At 37.7% G+C, this 20,238-nt stretch overlaps 1 protein-coding gene and 1 pseudogene across 1 annotated transcript in view; both read right to left on the bottom strand.

Moving 5' to 3' along the window:
- LRBA (LPS-responsive vesicle trafficking, beach and anchor containing) overlaps positions 1-20,238 on the bottom strand; it is a gene marked incomplete at its 5' end in the record, with an annotated part of 547,723 nt that overhangs the window by 346,274 nt on the left and 181,211 nt on the right. The window lies entirely within an intron of this gene.
- LOC103585501 lies at positions 9,791-10,394 on the bottom strand (annotated as a pseudogene).

Below are 20,238 nucleotides of genomic sequence, written 5' to 3'. Positions count from 1 at the left end.
AATCCAATGTTCTGAAAATAGCAAGTATTTTTGCTTTGTCTGGAACATAAGGCAAATGCAGAGGAATAACAAAAAAGAGATACCTGGGGAGCAACAAGATTTATGGGCTAGCAGAAATGAAGACAACTGAGGAGAAAGGATCACAAGAGGAGGAGAGAAACTAGAAAAGCGTGAGATGTGGCAAAAGCCAATGGAAGAAAATGACTTAAAAAGGGAGTGATACATGTCATAAACAAAAAACTATACTACAATGGTTTTGACAACAAAGAGGTCACAGGACCTCTTCCAGAGCAGTTTTTGGCAGACTGCAATAGGCTGAGGCACAAATAGGATGAAGAAATAAAAAGTTCAAGACTCAAGAAAGCTGACTGAAGCAGTGAAGAGAGACTATCTAGCAATCTTTCTCAATGGGACACTATTGTTGTTTGGTGGGGGGAGACAATTCCATGCTGTATGGGAATTGTCCTGAACATACAGGATATTTAGCTCCCTAGATTCCAACAATAAATGTCTGCAAGCTTTCCTGTCATTTTGACCATCAAAAATATCCCCACACATTTTTAAATGATCCCAGAAAGGTCAGGGTACTGCCTCTGAATGAGAACCTTTAAATACCAACTCATGCTAAAACAGGAGTCTCTTTTTCATGAGATTGTTTGCATAAGTTAAGAAGAAGCTTATTAAGATTTTGGAAAATACTGAAAATATATTTATGAGACAGTAAGTTTAGGGACAGCGGCAAGTAGTTGTGGGAGGTTATACCACAGGGCCTCTATTTCTTCAGAGATGAGTTTATCTGCTGAGAGAACCCATCACATTATAGCTTCAAGTATGACTTTCTTCTTTCCTCCACATCATCAAATTTTGTAAAAGAGATCTTTTCTCTGACTTCTATTTACTAACCACTCACTCATTTCCCAAATTTTTATAATCTAGCCTTTACTTTCTCCACACTACCAAAACAATTCTAAGATAACTGGTACCTTCTTGAGGCCCTTTTCTTAGACCATTTAGTTTCTGATCACCTCACAGCACTGGCCACTGCTCCTTCTTTAAACCACTTATTCTTTTACTACTGTCCTAGCTCAGGCACTGTTCTCTCTTGAACTACTAAAATACCTCTGGTCTCTGCCTTCCCTTCAGTCTCTTCCAACACTTCTCCATTTGACAGATAACAACAAAATCACCTTATCGAAACATAGTTCTTAAGTCATCCTAGCTCAACAATTTTTAAATGGCTGACAGAATAAGGCCAAATTTCTTGGCCACAATATGTAAGAACCTTGAAAATCAGGTCCCAGCCTATCTTTCTAATCTCATTTCTCCCAATCTGCTTTACACACCATTTATTCTAGGCAAGCAAATACAACTGCTGAGTGTTCTCTGTACTGCCCTGCTATCTCCTATCTATGCACCTTCCTTAACTTCTTTCCTTTGTAAGTAATGCCTTTCCATTGCGTGATCATATATCCAGGTGTTCCTCACATTTTGAATTAAAACTCCTATGAGAACGTTTCTCTGACCTCTCAGCTATAAGCAATAGCCATACAATACCTGAACTTCAAAAGCTTATTTGTACCTTTTTAATGTCACATTCAAATCTGTGTTATACATATTCACATAAATGTCTTACCTCCCCTATAGAGTTCATTAATAGTTACTATTTACTAAGCATTAACATTGGGCACTTACATATATCATATTGTCTCCTCTCAAAAACTTTATGAGTTATCCCAATCCAATAAATATAAAAAGCAAGGGTTCAGAAATTAAGAAAAGTGCATAGACTAGCAAGTATTCAATAGATATTTTAAAATAAATAATTATTTCAAGATGAACACCACTCTAAATGTTTACAAATATATAGGTATGTTTCACTTCAAGTGAACCAGAGGTGGAGCTCCAAAAATAAAAATTATATAAGAGCATATAGTAGGTAAGAGGTTGTGTTCAAATATAATATTAACAGTTACTATTTATTCTGAGCACTTGCTATTTGCCAAGCACTGTGCAGAACACTCTCCATAGGCTAAGTTATTTTTTACTCACAACAATCCTTTAGAATAGGTATTGTTTTCACTGACCAAGACTTAGAGAAGTCAAGTCACTAGTCCAAAGTCTCAAAGCCAGGATACATATAGCCAGGCCTTTCTGACTTTAAATCCTTTGCTATAGGGTAGTTAGCGAGAAGCCCCAAATAGCCTAAGCCTAAAAGAAAAAGAAATACAAACTTGGGCACATACTTCTCTTTTTTGTTTTATTAGTATTAAAATGTAGACATCTACAAACTGTAATATGCCACTTAATAACTGTTTAGTCTATTTTTCCTAAAATCCCCAAGCAGACTTAGAAGTGGAAGACCTATAAAACACATTAAAAATTGTTATTTGGGGTAAATATCTATTTCTAAAAAACTAAGTGACAAAGTAGCAAATATACTAAGGAATCTCAAACCAGAAACTGAAAAGCACTGTAAATATCCTCTTATTTTAGAATATAGCCTAGAGTCAGCAAAAGGTTATAAGAAAATATATAAATTGTACAAACCCACTAATGCTAGGACTTTTCTGTAAAAGTTCCTGATCAGATAGTAAATTGTTAATATCTGAAATGAAGTTTATATTAAAATGCTATAAAAATAAAATTCACATTAGCAAAACTAGAATTAACTGCCACGAATGTCAGTACTGCTTACCAAGATGTTTTACTTCATTAGAGTAAAAGATGAAGAACAATGTTCAACTTCTACTTACAATAAATAAAACTAATCAATGTTATAATCCTTCCACAAGAATCATTAGAATTCTGGGAGAGACCTAACGAGGAGAAAACATCATATCTATCATTACTGTGACTAAATGGGATTAACTAATCCTCATAAGGTATAGTTATGAATTAAGTGAAGCTCAGAACACTAAGAAAATTTGTGGGGAGAGAATGCAAATAGCTCTCTAATTATCTACAGCCTATTAACAAGTAATCCTTATTACCTGCAATTAAAATCCTCTTAAATTTTATGGCAAAAGTTCATTGAAACGTTGAAAATTATATGCTAATTATTGTACTGTAAAGCACATGGTTAGTGTGTACTTTTACTATGGGTTCAATAAATAATAAAATATCAAATTCTAGGTGATACAGTGACTAAATATTTTGCTAAATGGAAAACACATGTGCTACAAAGTCAGCATGGACTCCTACTACAATTTCACAGAGCTATTGTACTAGAATACCCCACTAACTGTAGGTTCTATGAAGATGGAGGCATGATAATCCTCTTAACCACTGAACAGAGCCCCCAACACCATCACAGTAGCTAGCATACATAGGTACTTAAGTATTTATTAAAAAAAAATATTTGGGGGGATGAAAACATATATTTGGTGATTAATTTACATCATCCACTTTCAGGTTCTGGATCTCTAAGTGATACCACAGAGTTCATTCACTGACTTGTTTTTGTACCAGTTCCCAAACTATAGACCTAAACAACTATTTATGTAATTATTTATTTTATATCTAAAAGCTCAATGGCAACCTAGACCAAGTTTGTCTTCCTCCTAACTGGATCACAGCACCTAGCACAAATCAAGAGGTCAATAAATATTTGTAAAATGGAGTGAATGAATAAATGAACAAAAAGGATATTACTACAGACTGTAATTTCCTGGCACACCATATTCTTCAGTAGGCAAAGTACTATAGTGTAAAGAATAAGCCCACACATACAAATGGTGTAAGTCACGAAGCAGTGCCCATGGATGGCTCTTTTAACTAAGGACTTCCCCACCCCAACCGTAACATCATTTTCATAACTTTATAAGTTATGGTGAAATCCCTTAATATATCAAATAGCCAGTCAATATTCAATTTCCCTAATTGTCACTCTCTTTTTTAAAACAGTTGATTTGTTCGAATCAGGATCCAAGCAAGGTCCATATAATGTGCCTATTGTGACATTTCTTAAGTCTATAGGTTCCCCTTCTATTTTTATTTTTTGGGGGCATCTTTTTGTTGCAGAAACTGAGTTGTTTACACTGTAAATTTTTCTACATTCTGGATTTTGCTAATTACACCCTTTTAGTGTCACTTCACATATTCCCCTTCCTAGGTATTTTCTATACACTGGTCATTAGATTCAGAACAGCAATGTCCAATAGAAATATAATGCAAGCCACATATGAAATTTAAAACTTTCTAGTAGCCACAGAAAAAAGGAAAGAAACAGGTAAAATTAATTCTAATAACATTTTATTTAACCCCATATATCCACAATATTATCACTTCAACAGGTCATCAACATAAAAATATTGAGATATTGTACAATTTTTTTTATCCTTTTATCATTTGGATTTCATTCCAAATCCAGTGTGTGCTTTACACTTATAGCACACCTCGGTTCAGACTAATCACATTTTTTTTTCCTTTTTGTCTTTTTTACTGACTGGTAACGGGATCGCAACCCTCGGTGTTACGCCCGTACCGGGGACCGGCAACGGGATCGCAACCCTCGGTGTTGCGCCCGCACCGCGCTCAGCCAGTGAGTGGGAACCAGTCTCCACATGGGATCCGAACCCTCGGCGGGAGCGCTGCCACACTCCCAAGCGGCGCACTCTCCAGTGCGCCACCAGGCCAGCCCGGGAGACTAATCACATTTTAAGTGTTCAATAGCCACATGTGGACTGCAATATGATGCAATATGACACAATATGACTGCAGTATGGAGACTTGATCAAATTGAGGTTGAACACATAATGTCTGCTTGTTTCTCTTTTTTGATGTTAATATTGGCCTGTAAATCCAGGTACTGTCAGCCTAGTCCATTCGTCAGAAAATTCCACATCAATTTCTTACCTAGTCATTTCAGTGGCCATTGATGATTATGCCCATATCTCATTTTTGCTATTGTAATACTATTATTCCTTCTGTATTTATTAGCCGCAATTCTTCAATTAAAAAGAACTCGCTCTCATCAATGTAGTTACCATGAGGTAAAATTTGTATAGGAAAAGTGAGATAAATGCATCATTTCTCACTTTAATAATCAGTTTTTAGAATATATGTTGCTTCCACAAAATCCTCTGAAGGTAATTTATAAAAATGTTTTAAGAGTAACATTATGAACACATGCATTTAAACATAATTGGACATTTCAATCTACTGCAGTTAATATTCTTTTAGATGTTCACACTGTCTCGTCTTTAGCCAGTGGAAACCTCTTCATTTTAGTTCCTGACACCTTTTTTACCTGACTCCAGAAACCTTTAACAGCTCCCTGGCTTTCTATTATGACAGGTTGATCCAGTCTAACCCTGCCCAGTCCTAGAATCAGTCACTTCTACAGGAAGCCCTGATTCTTTTTATTCGCAAATGGTATTTAGAGGCCACAATCTGAGTGCAAGGGTACTCATTGCTACCAGATTGTTAGTCATTTCTATGACATTCCCGTGGACAAAACTGAACAAGACAATTTTTAATTAAAAAAACATGTGTTACAGATTATTTCCAGTTCTAATTTAGGATAAAACTAAATTTAACTTTGTCAAGTTTTATATATATTCCTGTTTTCTCTTTCCCTGAAAAATTTACTAAGATTATGGCCCAATGGCATTAACATAATTACTACTTATTAGCTTTGACTATATTGTCATAATATCTCAGCACATATCAGGAAATCACTAAGTATTTGTGGAATAAATAACTGAATGAATTAAAAGGCTGCCACTTTAGAGAAAATTATTAGAATTAAGTTCAGAATAACAATACCAATACTACTAACAATATAATTGCCAAAAACAGTCTAATATTTCTTTATAGTTTTTTGTTTTTATTTTTGTTTTCTTTGTCCTTAGCATGTGTGGGTGGGGGTTAGAGGGGAGGAAGATGGGAAGGGGTAGAGGGAGAAGAAGGACCCACTAGGAATTTTCAAGTTACTCTGTTTTAAAGTCACTTGAAATAATTTCTCTTGGCTTCCAATTTAGCCATTGATTTTTTAAAATTTTTTTGTAATTATGGATTGAAAGTCTAATCTATACAACAAGGTATATTTAGAAAAGTTTATTTTTTTCCCTTTCCTGAATAAAGAGTGCTATTTATTTATTTTTAAATTTTATTGAATCAAAATTGATTATACATATTTTTGCAGTTCAACATTGAGATATGTTGATCAAATCAATATTACTTTATATATATTGTTACAAATCGTTAAATTATTCTTTATGACCCTTGTCCAACCTCTCCCCTTCCCCGATTCCCTCCCCCTCCCCCCTCTCATTACCCTAGATTTCTTCTCTTCTCCTGAAAGAGTAATGGTTACTCTGTTGGTTTGTTGCCTAGATGATCTCTCCAATGCTGAGAGGTGTGATCGGGTCCCCCAATATTATCATAGAGTAGATGCTTCTTCTGTCACTCTGAAATGGGCTTTGTGGAGAGAGAAGTCCTCTCCTTTTCTTTATCTCTGCTGGTGACTCTCCTTGTGTCAATGCACTCCAGTGGCTGGCAGACCATCTGCATGTGGTGGTGGCATCCAGCTGCTTTTGCGGCAGCCACGGTCATTGAAGTAGCTGTGGTGAGCCACCCACATGGAAGTGATGTTTTTGGCATGCTCCTTTGTGCTGGTTGTATGCCTGGTTGTGGGGAATGTCTGGTCCCCGGCTACATAACTCGGGTCCCCGGGCAGGCCCCAAGGTGCTGGCATGGTTTGCCTGCTTGTGGGAGGGGGCCAGTCCCCAGCTCCTTGCCCTGGACCCCTGGGTGGGGACCTGAGGTTCTGGAGGTGTGCCTGGTTGTGGGCAGGGGGTCCGGTCCCCTTCTCCATGCCTTAGGTCACTGGGTGGGCCCCGAGGCACTGGCATGGTGTGCCTGGTTTTGGGAGGGGGTCCAGTCCCCTTCTCCATGCCTCGGGTCACTGGGCAGGAGACCTTTGCTTACTTTGTCCTTTGCTTACTTCTAACACGGGGCAACTACCTGTGGGAACCAATACTTGAGCTGTATGGTTGAGGTAAATTGTTGCTTTGCTGCTCTTTCCATACAGAAGGCTTTTTGTGCAGTTCAGGGTTTAATGGTTGACCTTATAGATACTTCCAGCTCTCCAGAGACCCAGTGCACCTGGGTTGTGTAGAAACCCCGATCTGGGCCTGAATCTTTTCATCAAACTGCACCCCATGCAATTCTGCATTCCTGACCAGTCTCCTCTGAGAGGTCCTGTGCTGATTGGGGGAAAATCGGCTGTCCTTGCTGTGTCCCAAAGTTCTATCAGTGGGCCTGTCTCCCCTATCATCTGTGTTCCAAACACTTCCCATGGGACAGGCCCTCTGCTCTGCCAGTCCTTTGCGTTGGCTCACCGGCCTCTGAATGGCTCCCCTTTTTCAGCTGTTCTGGCTCCTCCCTCTGCGTGGGTCCACGGGAACCCTATTAGTGGTCTTGCTGTCCTGGGGGCCACCAAGGCCCTCTTCTTCTCTGCCGCCTCCAAGTAACTCATCCTGAAGGGCACAGCTGCGGCTTCTTCAGCTCCTGCTCCATGTGCTCAGCAGCTCAAGCCTTAAAGCGGCTGCAGCCCAAAATGCTCAGAGCAGTTTTTTCTTTCTCTCATCGTGGCTTCTCCCACCTTCATGAACTCCGTATGTCTCTCCTCCTCATCCCTAAAGTCTCTTGAAATAATTTCTCTTGGCTTCCAATTTAGCCACTGATTTTTAAAATTTTTTATAATTATGGATTAAAAGTCTAATCTATACAAGGTATATTTAGTAAAGTTTATTTTCAATTCCTGTCTCTCTTATCTCTTCTAATTTTTTATTAGTTTTTGGCTAAACCGCCCATTTTTTAAAAATATAAGCAAATACATTTATAATTATATTTGGTCCCCTTCCTTACATAAAAGGTAGCATACTACACATACTTTGTTTTGTTCATTTATCTTGGTAATCACTTCCAAAGCACTTAATAGAGATATTCTTCACTGTGTATATGCCCAACAGTTTATGCAATCTGTTTCCTACATTGAATAGACATTTTGATCCTTTACAGACTTCTGCTTTTGCAAATTGTGTTATGACTGCTAGCCTTGTGCAAACATCTTTTCCATTATTTTTCCCATTGAATCTTTAAGATAGATTCCTAAAATTGGGGATACTGGGTCAAGGAGTAAATGCATATGGAATTTTGGCAGATAGAACTGCTCTCCATATGAATTTGTATTTTCTCTAGTAATGTATGTCTTCTTAACAAGGGGAATCCAGTCAACAGGCATTGGTTTGATACGACAAACCAAAAGTTTGCTGTCAAGATATAGAAATGACCAGTATGCATTTTCCATCTTTTCACAGCACTGCCAAGAGCAATGCTTACCCATTTATTCTGCTCAGGACAGAAATGACCAGAAATATTAATGAATAATGATTATCATTTAGGATTTTTTTTTTTACTTTTAAAAAGAATTGTTTATTTATTGAACCTGGGGCATATTAAGATACACAATCAATTTTAAATTAGCTTCTTTTAATTCAATTTTGAAGTGCTTTCACACACACCCACAAAACTGGCATGCTACAGTTGTCCTAAGTTGAAATACCGTCACCTTATCAATAAAATGTTGCAAGTATTTTCACCCAAGGTTGAAAAAATTGTTTATCCTTAGCATAAAAACCTGTAACAAATTTGAATTAATTATGTAAAACCCATTACTTGTAGTTTTCCCCTTGCAATGATCCCCCAAAAATGTGCAAGTAATGAATATGCATCAATCACAATGTAATCCTGGATCTCCCCACACCAAAACCAGATGCTCCTTTAATTTTAAACCTAATATCAGAGACCAAGTTATTTTATTTTACACAAAACAAAATTCATATGTGCCAAAGAGGACCCAAGAGAAACAAAAACCCTAGTGCTGACACTGATGTTCAGTGCCCAAAGGTCACTGATCAAAAATCAAATAGTGGCTGTCACTGCAATGAAATCTAAGAAGCTTTAACCCTTTGTCATCAGAAATCCAAGTTTTTCCAACTACATGAATGCATACTTCCTCCATGCCAAGAGTGGAGAAAGTGGATGTGCCAGCACAGAAAGAAATCAAGCTTACCTGAAACAGCCAGAGAATTTGCCTTAACAGAGACTTCTTACGAGATTAGGCAGAAACCTAAAAATGTTTGTTAGCTGCTTGTGTTATCAATTTAAGTGGAGGTGACTGAGTCCTAAGGTTCAATGTAAAAATTTAGAGGGGAAAATGTATTTTGGGCAAGCCTCATCTTTAAAGCATAAACAAAATAAAAGTACCCAGCCTGATAGCATACTCCAAAGTCAGAGAGCTCTGCCATTAGGATGGGAAGAAAATGTTAAGATTCAGACTGGGGTTTTTCATAAGGACTCAACAAAATGAATCTTTAATGATTTGAAACACAGAATGAGGGAATCCAAACAAAGTAGTCATTTTGGTATAGTACTATCAGGCTTTCTGCCAATTTCCTGGCCAAACTGCATTTTATTACAAAAACAAAAGAAACAGAAGACATCATAAAGGCTCTACTCCTATATTTCATTTACAAAGTTTGAGTTCTGGAAGGACCTGTATAATGGATGCAGCATTCAAATAAGAAATGCCAATCAACTGTCAAAATTTCACTATAACTTTCCTAAAAAGGTGTGTTCCCCTCAATATCTATTAATCACAAACAAACATAAGGTGTGAATGTACAGTTCAGAAAATAAAAACATAGAAACTAGTGACATTATTATGACAAAGGTGTTTGGAAAACAGGAATTATGAGTTTAGGGATCAGCAGGAAAAGGCTTTTTAAACAACCCTCCAGACTTCCAAAAAAACTCTGTAGTAGATCTGTCCCCATACCGTGGCAACTAGAATAAGAGCGTCAAAGAAGAGCCAAAGGATCGCTCTGCTGCTGGCATTGTCTTCAGTGGCTGTGTATACACTCTCCCAGACTTCCATGTACTCCTGTGCGTTCTTTACAGCTGTCATCCCACGGCTAGCTCATTAATCATCTCTTCTGGCTTGTTCTGTGGAGCTTCTGTTTCCATGCTTTGTCCTTTTGGAGCCTCCCCAGTTTCAATGGTGAACATCACTCTCTTTATAGTCGTGGTGGACATCTGATTACTAAAACAAAACTTATATGTTCCATCTGTGTGACTGGTAAATGTGTATTTCACACTGGACTCTCAGTTCCTTTTCTGAATTCCTTTATTATTCTGATTCCCTGTAATCTCCATGTCGATGTCCAGGAAGCCGCCCTCAGCTGCCTCAAAGATGAGGCCCATCTTAGTGCCCAAGGTGACCTGCTAGAAGAAGCACTCCTCAGTATGCTCACCAATGCTGATGAAACAGCCGAGGCCATGGCCAGGAGAGCGTCCAGGAGCACCAGCAGCTCAGTGAGCTTCATCATGGTGAGGCTGGGGCTGAAGCCAGAACTGGGACTGTGGCCACCACCACCTCCTCCCTCAAATGACTTTAAAGTAACAAATTCTACTCAATAAAAATCTTGGTGAAGGGGCCGGCCCGGTGGCGCACTGGATAGTGCGCCACTTGTGAAGCGCGGCGGCGCTCCCGCCCGAGGGTTCGGATCCCACATACAGACCGGTTCCCGCTCACTGGCTGAGCGAGGCGCGGGGGCAACACCGAGGGTTGCAATCCCGTTGCCGGTCCCCAGTCCGGTACGGGGGCAACACTGAGGGTTGCGATCCGTTGCCGGACACGGAAAAAGACAAAAGACAAAAAAAAAAAAAAAAAATCTTGGTGAAATGGAACCTCAAGGGTTTCCAAATAGTTACTTCCCAAAGGTTCTATATTGATGTATTTGTTTAGGGGGTTATTTATTGCCAACTGTCGCCGCTTGGGAAGCGCGGCGGCGCTCCCGCCCGAGGGTTCGGATCCCACATACAGACCGGTTCCCGCTCACTGGCTGAGTGAGGCACGGGAGCAACACCGAGGGTTGCAATCCCGTTGCCGGTCCCCAGTCCGGTACGGGGGCAACACTGAGGGTTGCGATCCGTTGCCGGACACGGAAAAAGACAAAAGACAAAAAAAAAAAAAAAAAATCTTGGTGAAATGGAACCTCAAGGGTTTCCAAATAGTTACTTCCCAAAGGTTCTATATTGATGTATTTGTTTAGGGGGTTATTTATTGCCAACTGTCACTCCTCAAACATCTTTTTGTATTCCTTCCCCATACCAAGCCTAGACTACCTCGTAGGACCATCATATTGTAGGGAGAAGATTAAAGGGTACAGTAGAGGATGTGATTTTGCTTCTGTTTGTCAAATTTCTTCTCTGCTATTAAAACATCTGCCATTTGCAATCCACACCACTAATCCTAATTGTAGCCACCACGGCTGCTGGAATCCATTACCCTTCAAATTTCTTCTGGTTTTTGTTTTTTGGTTTTTGTTTTCTTTCTTTTTCATGTTGCTTTTATCTTCTGTTATGCTTCTCAGCCCTCAAGTGAAAGGTCTACACTTTTAATTAAGACCATCAGCCAAACCTTTCATTTTCATCTAATTGCAAAAGGATGAATCTCATGTAACACCCTTCCCAGGGACATCTATTTCTGGCTAGTGTTGAGAAAATACAGGAAAATGGTCAGGGCCCCTCAGATGTTCAGAATCTTGCCGAGCATTTGATGTAAATATCCACGTGCACCCAGGTGTTCCTTGGTTATTATCTAATGTACTTATGTATGGACACCTGGGTGTCCTGGGTTATGGACTTAAGTATAAAGGACTAGAGGCTCTGATCCACAGAGCCCCCTGCCCCCGGGATGCCGGGGGTGGGGGGGCACAGGGAGGCTGCTACTGCTGCTAGAGGCTGTTGCTGCCAGAGTCCCAGGAACTCTCTGAGAGGCCACTGCTGCTGCTAAGGATTGAGTTCCTGTCGTCTGCCAATGTCTCCCAGGATCTTTTCCCGATTAACTAGTGTGGACCTTCATGTGAAAGATCTGGTGACACAGTCTGTACAATGGGTTTGAAGAGCCTGAGCCCTAGCCCGGACAATAATGAAACATTTTGGCTTTAGTTATGAATTGCTTTAACAATACAATTGGTGTAGCCACTTAGCTTTGCTGTAACCTGACAAGTGGCATAGTCACGTAGCTTTACAGCTAGGTACTTAGCAGCTGCTTTTGTATTGTTAGGAAAGGCTTATTTTGTTTGTATATGTGTGTTTGTGTTGTTGGGGATTTTTGTTTGTTTTAACTAGTTTTATACCAGAGGTTACATAATGCTGGTCTTCAAAGTTTACCACTTTTTCTACAAAATAAGCATAGTATGCAATACTAACAGCTGTCTTAAACTATCTGTTCTCTCTCTGCTGGTACAACAGAGTTATGTTTCATCACACTGTAAAACCATCTTCTATGGCTGCCACAGCACTATTCAGAACAAAAGAATCTACAAACATATCCTTAGGGGCTGGCTGATTAGCTCAGTTGGTTAGAGCATGGTGCTGATAACACCAAGATCCGGGGTTTGATCCCTGTACAGGCTAGCCACCAAAACAAAACAAATAAATACCCTTGGTTTCAGAAGTCATTCAACTCATAAACTCATTACTAAATAAATGTTTGTTGAGTACTAGAAAGTTATACTAAAATGTAAGACCTATGAAAGCGGGTATTTTGTCTGTTTTACTCATTTTGTCTGTTTTATTCACTGCTAGATATCCAGTGCTTAGAACAATGTTGCAAGCAGTGAGACTCAATAAATACTACTGTAAAGTAAGGCAAGTCATAACTAAAGCCAAAATGTTTCATTATTTTAGTTATTTTAGTTATACTAAGTTTCCACTTACATTGTCAGAGCTAGGGCTCAGACTCTCCAAACCCACTGTACAGACTGGGTCACCAGACCCCTCACATGCCAGGCTGGATCACCAGACCCAGCACACGCAGGTCCATGCTAGGTAATTGGGAAAGGTTCCAGGAGCTGTTAGCAGATGACATGAGCTCAGTCCTGAGCTTCCTCAGCGGCAGCAGCTTACAGGTCCGGCAGTGGCAATGGCCTTGCAGAGGGTCCCAGGGGCACTAGCAGCAGCCTCCAGCAGCAGTAGTGGCCTCCCCATGCCCCCCGCCCAAAGGGGGGCATCCCAGGGACGGAAGATGCCATGGATCAGAGCCACTCCTCCTTATACTTAAATCCATAACCCAGGACACCTGGGTGCACATATGCAATTACACTAGAGGATAACCAAGGAACACCTGAGCACATATGCCTGTTTACATCAAATGCTTGGCAAGATTCTGAACATCTGAGGGGGATAACCAAGGAACACCTGAGCACATATGCCTGTTTACATCAAATGCTTGGCAAGATTCTGAACATCTGAGGGGCCCTGACAATTTTTCCTATATTTTTCCAACAACTACAAATATTTGAATGAATAAATAAGCATTATATATGTTAAAATATACCCCAGAAGACAAAGATGGACTCTCTGTGGCTGAAAGAGACACCCTAAAACTACCAAACAGCTATAGTTTGAGGAGTGAAGGGTCAGACAGCATGCCCATACTTACAAAATATATGTATATTAATGACAGTCAGGTTCTTCTTTCCTGTAACCAAGCAGGGACCAATGCCTGCAAGATAATGTCTATCAGCTGCAGCTGGGAAAATTCTACATCAGCCCTCAGCAATCCTCAAGCTGCAGCTGGGAAAATTGTACATCAACCCTCAACAAGTCCACCCGACACCAGTCATCTACCTCTCTCTCATTCTTGTGGGCTCACTGCAGCTCCAGTTGGAGAGAAGTCTGGCTTCAGGGACGTTTCTCCTGATAAACCCTCCAACTCTGCTCTGGTTTGCTGAGTGTGTGCACAGAGAGACATTTGTGCCCTTTTGAGGTCAGGAGCCGAATTTCACCTCATTTCAATACTAAATCACCCCAAAGTGAACATGGGTCTTAGGTTACTCACTGCGCATGCACATGGCTTCTCATAAATATTCACAGAATTCCTCTAAACCTGTTGAATACGTATGGAAAACTGACTCGGTGAGTTCCCCCAATCTGCAGATTGTGTTCCCCCCCCACCCCCCTTTTCTCTGTAAATAAAGTTTCTTTTTCTTAATCCATGGATTCATGGTCATTTCTGTAAATGTATATAAGGTACCATGAAAGTATTATGAATAGAAACAGTTTCTGCCTTTAAGGAACTGCTAATTTGATTGGAATAGGTTAAACATATAAAAAGGCAAATATATGTAACATATAAGTGTAACATATAAGCTAAATGAATGGTGCTGACAATCAGTGTAAGAGCTCACAGAACACAAATACCCATACCCAGTAGGAATTTCTATTCACTCTTGGCTTTTCATAAAATGTAGGACTCAGACAAGCACAGAAGAGTGAAGAACAGGTGGATGAAATAACGTGAGCAAATATAAATCACAAAAAGATGGGCAGCAATGTGTAAGACAGACTTCACTTATGAAGAAGACAAGGTTTTTTTTGGTTTCTGCTTTTAAGGCAAAGCACATTTTAAGCTTAAAGTATACTTTAAAAGAAAACAATATAATTATTCCTTTATAATTATGTTAAAATGCTTCCATGTCATATAAGCAAACAATTTTTTTAGTAATAACCTAAGTTATAACTTTAGTATTAACATGACTTCTTTCTGATATGTGGAAGCATTTAACATTGTGTTTATATGCAAAGTTAAAGAATAATATTCTTATTTATTCTAAAATTAACATGTCAAATTATAGAAAAAATATTTACATTCCCAAGGAGCATACTTAAACATCAAATTTTTCATCCTCTCTGATATATGGAAGCATTTAATATTGTGTTTATATGTAAAGTCAAAGATTCATACATGAATTCATAATAGGTTTTCTACAAAAACTAAGATTATTAACGTTTTAAAAGAGATAATTTTAAGCTTTTTTCTAGGTGTAATAGAGTAGAACAAAGTACTTCTATGTTTCATTTCCCCAAAATATTGAAAATTTCAATTTTTAACTTAACACATTTCATATGTTTACTATGTGTCAGACACTATCCTAATGTATCCAGATGCTTTGCATACATCTGTCATAGTATTAATAATACAAGATATAACACTTTGTTTTTTAAAAAGTTACTCTCTTAATAATTTTAAGGTGCTTAGTTCTTACATCTAATGCTTTATGTGCCATTATTTTGCTTTTACTGCAAAAGAAAGATCTGGCTCCCAAAGATAAAGGAGATTTTTGGTAAATGGTGAAGGTAAAGAAATAAATGACCCACTTGGCCAGTGTGTAATTACACTGCCTGCGATTGTAACAATCTATCACATGAAGGAGGATGACACCACGCTAAGGGGTGAGTCAAAGGAGATAGCCTTTGACTAACTACGGGACCCCGACGATCGATACTCCACAGATATTGTGCTCTCAAAAACAATTGAATTCTAAAAAAGTTTGAAAATAGATTCCCACCTTCCCCTGATACTGATCAGAGACCTATCTTGACCTTATTCTGGAAGAGCAATACTTTCTTTAAAAGGTATATGAAACATATAAATCCTTTCCATCTCTGGACTATTCTTTCAAATAGACATTTAACACATTCCTGTTATAATGACAATCCTACAAGCAAAACCCTGTTAAAATCCTTATTTACTATACAAACATACCTTCCCAATTGACTGTTACCAAATTATAATACTTAACACATGACAGGTAAGTATTCCAAACACTGAAAACTTGGAAATTAAAATCTACAAATGAGGTTTGCAGTATATACCTTCAACTTGGTACTTACTAAATAGCAAATGATTTGACTATATAATAAAAAGCAACCAGAAAGAAACTTTCAAAATAAAAATAAGGAACTTTTAAGTCCATAGAATATTTTACAAGATTATTTTACAGGACAAATAATCAAATTAGAATAGTCAATGCGCTATTTCATACTTTATTTTAAATCCCTAAACTGTATCGCAAAATGACTCCTATTACCATAAAGAGTTATAATGAAATTCATTAAGCTATATCAAAACCTATAGTTCTTCCCTTTCATTTTCAAATTACATCATACAGAACTTCTGAGGTGTTTGTACACAGCATTTAAAGCACCTATAACTAAAAAAGCAAGTGTCTAAAACACACTTCAAAGTATGAAAAAGATAAAGTGGAAAACAAAATCTAACCTAAATTCTAAATTCTAATAGTTTTTTTCTTTTCAGAGGCTCATATTACAACAAATACAATGTTATCCATGAAAACTGTAATTATTGTAATGTAAAAGATTAAGAAATTAAACTTTGCAGAAAGCTTAGAATTTTATATTGATACTATAACATCTCCCATTGGCAAATAATAGAGGGAATACGTGAAAGCATCCATTTGTTAAAAGCAAAATGCCATTTGCAAAACTGTCACTATGAAGAGAGATGAAACCGTAGGATATCACCTCTCTTTTAGAGAGATAAAGCAATCCATTCCCTCCCAAAGCACAAACTTGTTAGGATAAAAGAATCCCCAGATAAACAGGGTAGGCCTCAGACAAATTAAATCTCTGCAGGTGCAATCCAGGCAACAAAAAAAAATTTTAAAGCATTCCCCCTTTCAATATGAAGACAAGGTTGAGAACCACTGCTATATGGTATAGATCTGTGTTTGCAAAGATAAAGAAAGTTTGAAAGAAGTAGGTAAAAGGAAGCAAAGCATGAGTAGGAAATGGGGAATAATGTTTGACAACAAAGATGATTACCTGTATTTCACTCCAAAATCTACCAAGGATAAAAGGGGTTAGATATGTGGAAAGCCCCCACAAATTTCAAAAACTAGCAATTTAATTAGATTAACAAAATCTTCTGTTAAAATGCAAAGAGAACTTGAATAGTTAAATATATTGAATCGCTCATATTTGTACCCTGATTAATTTATTTTAAAAAATGTAACCTAGCTAAAATAAGTCATAATCAGTTAATGGAAATTGTAATTGGTGGAAATTGGTCATTTTAGAAAAAGAAAGGGATCTAGGGTTTAGATTTTGAATTTCTAGAAAAAAAACTGAAGGCACTGTACACAGTCGTTCCCCCTTATTCATGATCTCATCTTCTGTAGTTTCAGTTACCCGTGTTCAACCATGGTTCAAAAAGAGTAAATCAAAAAATTTCAGAAATAAACAATTAACAGGTTTTAAACTGTGTGCCTAGTGTGATAAAATATTTCATCATACCATTTCACACCACCCAGGATGCTGATCACCATTCTGTCCAGCATATCTAAGCTATACATGCAACCCACCCATTAGTCACTTGTAGCCCTCTGGATTATAAAATTGACTGTTACAGTGTCTCAGTGCTTGTTTTCAAGTAACCTTTATTTACCTTAATTGTCTATTTTATAAGAATTCTTGTTATTCTCACTATGCCTAATTTATAAATTAAAATTTATCATAGGTTTTTATGAATACGAAAAGCATAGTTTATGTAGGGTTTGGTACTATCCCTATTTTCAGGCATTAATGGGGGGTCTTGGAATGTATCTCCTTTGGATAATGGGAGACTACTGTATATTTATGAAGACAAAGGATTCTAAATAAGACTAGGGTCAAATAAAATGGCAAAAGCATGTCAAATTGATGACAGAAATGTACACAAATAAGTAGCATCTCTATTATTTCCTACCAAAATTTGAAAGGGCAGCACATATGATATAAAAATACCAGAACTATTTTGAATATGAGTATAATACATTTACACCCTCAATATGGAGCTTATTCCTATGTTTCCCATTCAACTTAAGACAGTTCTATCCACCCATCTCCTACTGAACAGAAGAGAAAAAAATAAAAGTGCAAGAACAGACAACCATACAATCTCATATCAATGTTCTTTCCTTCATTTAGTGTCAAATATTTAAGACCTAGTAGTATATGTCAGATACTGATCTACTAATGGAGAATACTAAAATGAGTAAGTTCTGATCCTCTATTCTACAAGTACCTTATGCATACTGGGGGGCGGGGGGGGGGAGTAAATATGTATTAGACTATATGTGCTTTGGAACACATATTTATCAAGTGCTATGAGAACACATACGAGCAGGGAAATAATCTTCTAGGTAAATCGTATAACTTCGTATAATGTATGCTATACGAAGTTATTACGTAATGGATGCAGCATTCAAATAAGAAATGCCAATCAACTGTCAAAATTTCACTATAACTTTCCTAAAAAGGTGTGTTCCCCTCAATATCTATTAATCACAAACAAACATAAGGTGTGAATGTACAGTTCAGAAAATAAAAACATAGAAACTAGTGACATTATTATGACAAAGGTGTTTGGGGGGGGGGGGGGGGGGGGGAGTAAATATGTATTAGACTATATGTGCTTTGGAACACATATTTATCAAGTGCTATGAGAACACATACGAGCAGGGAAATAATCTTCTAGGTAAATGCTTCTGAGACAAAGAGACAAAATAAGGTACTTGGACACAGTCACACCTCAGATGGGTTTTGAAAGACAAATAGCAAATCATCAAGTAGATAAGATGGAAACAGCACCAAACATACAAAGAGCATGAGAAAAAATAAAGTGCAAGGTATGTCTAGAATGCAAGTCACCTGGTATGGCTAAAGATGCATGGAAAAGATGAACAGCAAGACAGATTTAAGGACTGGCACCCCTAGGTTTTTCAACAGAGTAAGTTTAGTAATAGTACTATGGAGGCTGCAATAGTGTTAGAAGAGACTGAAGACAAGGAAGCCAATTGGTAAGCTACTTGCAGACTTCAATAACCAAGAGTTTTTCAATGAATCGAGGCTGTAATCATAACCAATCATTATAACGAGCTGTAGATACAGATCACACAAATGATGGAAAGCTGTTCTGATCTCAGAATAGACCCTGGAGTTTTCTTCTCAACAAATGCCTAATTATGACTTCACATATTCAACAAAATAGAATATTTTCTGAGACACAAAACAAATTTCAACAAATTAAAAAAGATTAACATCATACAAAGTATGTTTTCTAGATGGAGTTAAATTAGAAACCATCAATCAAAAGATCTTTAAAACATCCCCAAATATATGCAAACTAACACCTTTCTATATAACCCTGGACCAAAGAAGAAATCAAAAGAGAATTAGAAAGGACTTGGGGCTGAATGAATATGAAAATACAGCCAATCAAAATACGCGGAATGCTGCCAAACTGTACCTTGGGGCCAAATTCATAGGACTAAGTAAGTGCCCATATTAGAAGAGAAGTCTACAATCACTGACTTCAAGAAAAAGAACAAATTAAACCCAAAGTAAAGAAAAGAGAAATAATAAAGATCACAACAAAACTTTTTAAAAAAAATAGAGAAAAATCAATAAAACAGAAAGCTGATCAGGCAAAAAGAGAGAAAAGATAAAAATTACCAATATCAGGAATGAGACAGGTGATATCAATACAATTTTTACAAACATTCAAAGGATAATAAAAGACTATAAACAGCTTGAAGCCAACAAATTGGACAACTATGATAATAAATAAAAAAGTTCACTTTTTTAAAAAATTGAATTTGTAATTTAAAAATTCCCACAAAGAAACCTCAAGGTCCACATGGCTTAAATGCTGAATTCTGCCAAACATTTAAGAAGGAAATACAATTTTACATAAACTATTCGTATTTTGATGAGAAGGAATCACCTTTCACTCATCTTATGAGGTTAGCATTATCCTGATACCAAAGGCATTGCAAGAAAGCTACAGACCAATATCCCTCAATTCACTAATGTGTTAAAAAGAATAATATATCATGACCAAGAGGAGTTCATTCCTGAAATGTAAGATTGGTTTAACACTCAAAAACCACTGTAATTCACTAAATGACAAATTAAAAAGGAAAAGCCAAACTGTCATCTCCATAGACAACAAAAAAACATTTGAAAATTCTAATAACCATTCCTAATACATACTTTCAGCAAACAGAATAGAAGAGAACTTTTTCAATCTAATAAAATGCCTTTGATAAAAAATTGGGTGCCTCCCCTGCCTCTAAAATTTGAATCAAGATAAGGATTTATACTCTCACCACTTTTATTCAACATTACACTGGAGGTTCTATTCAGTGCAATCAAGGAAAGAAAATGAAAAAGTAAAAGAAATTGGGGCCGGCCCGGTGGCGCACTGCTGCAGTGCGCCGCTTGGGAAGCACGGCGGCGCTCCCGCCGAGGGTTCGGATCCCACATACAGACCGGTTCCCGCTCACTGGCTGAGCGAGGAGCGGGGGCAACACCGAGGGT

Source organism: Galeopterus variegatus, unplaced genomic scaffold, assembly GCF_000696425.1.
Source record: "Galeopterus variegatus unplaced genomic scaffold, G_variegatus-3.0.2 Scaffold245, whole genome shotgun sequence".
NCBI classification, from domain to species: Eukaryota; Metazoa; Chordata; class Mammalia; order Dermoptera; family Cynocephalidae; genus Galeopterus; species Galeopterus variegatus.
This window is presented reverse-complemented; position numbering and strand designations above follow the sequence as displayed.